At 39.6% G+C, this 5022-nt stretch overlaps 1 pseudogene; it reads left to right on the top strand.

Moving 5' to 3' along the window:
- Positions 1-2289: 2289 nt before the first annotated feature.
- Positions 2290-5022, top strand: LOC143886071 (pentatricopeptide repeat-containing protein At2g42920, chloroplastic pseudogene; annotated as a pseudogene).

Below are 5022 nucleotides of genomic sequence, written 5' to 3'. Positions count from 1 at the left end.
TCTCTCTCTCTCTCTCTCTCTCTCTCTCTCTCTCTCTCTCTCTCTCTTAATAGAAATGTTTACATTAATCTTTCTAGCAGAGTTAGATTTTCGCCACCACAAAAGCTCGTATTTGAAGCTAAGTTCTTCCCACTTTCAAATTTTAGCAGAATTGGTTCCGGTACATTGACAGGGTTAGAATTTTGGTACCATTACATTTGTAACTTATAATCTTAATCTATATTAAACTCTCTTTCCCTAATCTATTATAATCTAGGACGAAGTATCTGTTTCTATAAGCTTCTCATAAGCTTCCAATGATGCTTTTTATGTGCTTTATGTTACTTCCTATGATGCTTCACTCATAATTAAATGCAATTCTTGGTCCAATAATCAGTTTTGGACTCAAAATCAATTGTCAAAATCCAAGACGAGTATTGCCTTAATGCTTCTTACTTCACATTCAAAGCGGGATGATCCTAACTACTTGATCATGCTTGTGCAAATAGATAATGTCCGCCCTCTACAAATATTAACACATACCCTTTCTTAACCAACATCGGCTTCAACACCATTATGTTCGAGAACGAGTGAATGCAAAGGAAATCATTGTGTCAAAGATAGCTTCTGATGATCAGCTGGCAGATCCTCTCACTAAAGCTCTATATGTGAAAAGCTTCGAAAAGCATGTGTCAAACATGGGACTTCATCATATAAGTAAAATATTCTGATTTTATTGATTCTATCAAATAAATTTTATGCTTAAATGTCTTTTATATATGGCAAGAGTTCATATGTGTTTTGACTAAATAGTGTGACAAGAGTTCACAATAACATGTCATGAGTAAACCCGTACAGGTGTGGCTCTTTGGCTTAAAGTCTTGGGTATGCTCCCAGAGACGAGAGTTCGAATCCCCCTAGGCTTACCTGATGCGCTTGGTTTATGAGTGATTGCGAGCATCCGGAGGGAAATAGTCCCACTCTACAAAATGGGGTGGGGACACCCTACGTCATCAGAAAAAAAAAAAAAAAACATGGCAAGAGTACATGTATGTGACAAAGGTTCACATTAAATGGGGTGGCAAGAGTTCACCAGAATATGACAAGAGCGCTCATAAGATAGATGACTGGAGTTCATCTAAAGTGGCATGAGTCCACAAATTGTGCAAGAGTTCACAATATGAATTGTGGCAGGAGTTCACAATATCCGTGGTAAGAGTTCACAGAATAAGTTGATCCTGATAATAATTCTTAATAATTGTGTTTGTGCGAATCTTATTTCATAAGTACTTTGATATGGGGCACATGCGATCAAAATAATTGGGTCTACATGTCTGTATTGGGCCTGAGTGAAATTTGATTAAGAATTATTTTAAAGGCTAAGTGGGAGATTGTTAGAAACATGTCCTTTAAAATATCTTGTATTTCATTGGCTAATTATATTTCATCATTATCTTAAACTTCCTATCTCAAATCCCACTCTGGCAAGGACTCTATATTGATAAGCACAAACACAAAATGGGGAATTTGTTTGTTATCTCCCTTCCACATCTCTAATGTGAGAGATTTGGAATGGGCCTAATCTATATAAGGAGGATCACACCTTGACTTTTGGCTACGTGAAAATTCACAATCTGCCCATTGGATTTGCCATATTATCCAAGGTGTTCTACCTCTTCAAGGTCCATGTTAAATTTAATTATTTTTTTAAACTAGAGAAAGTTCTACATTAATGCTTTGTTAACCAATCCTTTATAACTCTCATATGTTAAAGAATAGATTTATGGGCATAGCTACTGCCTGACCTGCTGGTGCTTATTGGGCCGCACCTTGGATCTACCATGGCTCAAAGGTGGTGCAATATGTCCCATATTAGATCTCACATTGTTCGAGAGTAAAATAGCCATTGGAGATAGATCCATTTAATGGGCCGACTTTAGATCTTGTATTGCTCAAGAGTAGAGTTAACAATGATTGGAGATAGATCATTGATGGGGGCCTGGGGCCCTACCTTGGATCTCATATTGCCCAATGAAACCTATGGAAATGATTTTTGGGGCACAACCAAGAGGGGGTAACTGAGATTTGCACTAAATAAAAACTACCGGATATTAACTTACTGTGGAAAACGAATTTTTGAAATTGAAGCCTTACAAACTGTTTTTTGAATTTGAAATGCAAAAGCAGAGAACCCTCTTTCTGTTACCTTGTTTAGTATCAAGATTCTCAACTGCTCCAATCCATCATCATCTTTCCTCTAAATTAACTTTAGACCACCCAATTCTCTCCTCCCTGGAAACATGTTCAAACATGAAAGATTTGCAGAGAATTCATGGAAAAATGATCACATTAGGTCTCATTGAAGACGTCTTTGCTGCGAGCCGCCTAGTTAAATTCTGCTCTGTTTCACCCCACGGGCGTCTCGATTATGCCCTTTCAGTCTTCACACTGATCACAGAACCTGACATTTTCACATGGAACATTATGATCAAGGGCTATGCGCAGAGTGTCAACCCACAGAAAGCAATCACAATATATTATCAGATGTTGTTAAAAGCCGTTCGGCCAAATGGGTATACGTTTCCTGTTGTGATCAAGGCCTGTTCGCACATTGGCAGAACCCAAGATGGAACGAAAATCCATGGCCATGCTGTGAAGATGGGATTCGAGACAGTGGTCGAGGTTCAGAACTCGTTGATCCATATGTACTCAAGCTGTGGGTTACTTGAGAGTGCTCACCAGATGTTTGACACAAGTTCCCAACCTGATGTAGTGTCATGGAATTCGATGGTAGACGCTCTTGCTAACAGCGGATATTTGGATTCAGCTCGTGGGTTGTTCGATTCCATGCCTGAGAGAAATGTTGTCTCTTGGAATGTGATGATAAATGGGTATGTGAAAAATGGTTTGTTTAAGGTATCATTAGATCTTTTTGACGAGATGCAAGCAGAAAACATGAAGCCGAACGAGCCCACATTGGTGAATTTGGTTTCAGCTTGTGCTCATCTTGGAGCCCTTGATCAGGGAAGATGGATTCATGCTTGTATTGATAAAAACAAGCTTGGAGGAAACATTGTCTTGTCAACAGCACTCATTGACATGTATGCCAAGTGTGGAAGCATTGATGTTGCAGAGTCACTCTTTGAGAAGATCCCTCACAGAGATTTGATCACTTGGAATGCTATGATCAATGGGCATGCCATGCATGGGGTTGCGAGGAGAGCGCTCGCTCTTTTTCATGACATGGATGGTGCCTCCATAAGGCCTGATAGTATCACCTTTGTTGGGGTCCTAACAGCATGCAGCCACGCTGGTCTGGTTGATAAGGGACGTGAGTACTTTGATCTCATGGTTCGAGTTTACCATATTTTTCCCGAATTTGAACACTATGGATGTATGGTGGACCTTCTTGGCCGTGCAGGGCATCTCTCTGAAGCTGAGGAGCTCATCAACACCATACCAGTAAAAGTGGAGCCTTCAGTTTGGGGTGCTTTACTTAATGCTTGTAGGATCCATAGAAATGTAAATATAGGGACACGGGTGGGGAGGATTCTTATAGAGTTGGATTCACAGAATTGTGGGCGATATAGCCTTCTCTGTAATGTACTTGTCGATAGCGGGAAGTGGGATGAGGCTGCAAGAGTGAGGAAGATGATGAAGGATAGGGGTATTAGGAAGATCCCTGGGAGTAGCTCCATCAATCTGAATGGATCTATACATGAATTCATTGCGGGTGGTCAGTCGCACTCTGAGATTAAAAGGATACATACCATCTTGGATTATTTAATGGAACAGTTGATGTCAGAAGGATATGTTCCATGTCTAGTGGAGGCATGGTTGGGGCTTGATTAGGAAGAACAGGAAGAAATTTTGGCACAGTACATTCAAGCTTTCCTCGTGTCGAGCAGAGGTATTCGGGCTGTTGTGATGAATCAAGAAGAAATTCAGATCATAAGAGCATATGCTCAAATTGATTTTGTATGCTTGTTGTGATGGAGCAGTTCGATCTCTGAATGGGAATGATGGCTTACATATGGAGTTTGATCATTATAACTGTGGGAATCGTACATGACATTATGATTATAAAATGAATCAAGTTTCTCAAACTCGGGGGAGATGATAAAGGAAGTGGAGATCAAAGACGACTAATTTGCTTCACTGGATACAACAGTCATCTAGTTTTGCACAGCCCTTAACCAGAATTTAGCATTGAAGACAGATACATCCGTAAAAAATGGCACTGGTTGTTCTGTTCAAAAGCAAATGACAGATATAGGAAATGAGAATCAACTTTAAGGACAGGATTTTCTGATGCATTATCTGAATCCCAAGTGTCGGTCTATTAGTATGGGTGGTGTTGATATGATTCATGGGCTCTTCAACTAATCCAATAAAATCCCTTCATGAAGATATCCCATTGGCATAACAGAATGATACTTACTGTTGACGCCAAGTGACTATGGAATGTTGCACCAAAAAAAAAGGAACTGTGAATATCTAAATTCATATTATTTCTCATTGGTTGTTTCATACCATGCTCTACATAGTCTTCAATAGGGGTGTTGCACCGAATACTTCAATATCGTATCCTGCATGTAATTGACATGTCAATATAAGTCCAATATAAGTCCAAAATCTGTATCCCCAATATATGATGAATATTCGGATGATGGATATTTTATTGTTGCAGTTTGTTCAGATATCGAATCACTGAATTTTGATGGTAACAAAGTGATCAAAGATTCACTTGAAGCGATGGTTGACGTGCATTGTGAACTCATGAAGGAAGAATCAAAAGCAATTGGATGCACATTAGGTGGATCAATGGAGTCTGGGCTTTGTGAGTTTTTCTTCTTCCTCTCCACTAACTTGGTATCAGAGCTCTCGTTGATCATTGGAGTTTGTCATGAAGGGGCAACACTCTCAACGAAAAGATTGCAAATCTTTCCATTCGATCTGTATGGAAAATATTATGCCGCAACCCGTCACACGCCGTGTTTGAACTTCTGTAATGCTGGAATCAACCATTACCATCGTGGCTGA

The sequence above is a fragment of the Tasmannia lanceolata genome, unplaced genomic scaffold (assembly GCF_043159265.1).
Source record: "Tasmannia lanceolata isolate RefF3 unplaced genomic scaffold, GAP_Taslan_0.1 ptg000011l, whole genome shotgun sequence".
Classification (NCBI taxonomy): domain Eukaryota; kingdom Viridiplantae; phylum Streptophyta; class Magnoliopsida; order Canellales; family Winteraceae; genus Tasmannia; species Tasmannia lanceolata.
The sequence above is the reverse complement of the archived record's forward strand: the minus strand, read 5'-3'. Positions and strand labels throughout refer to the sequence as shown.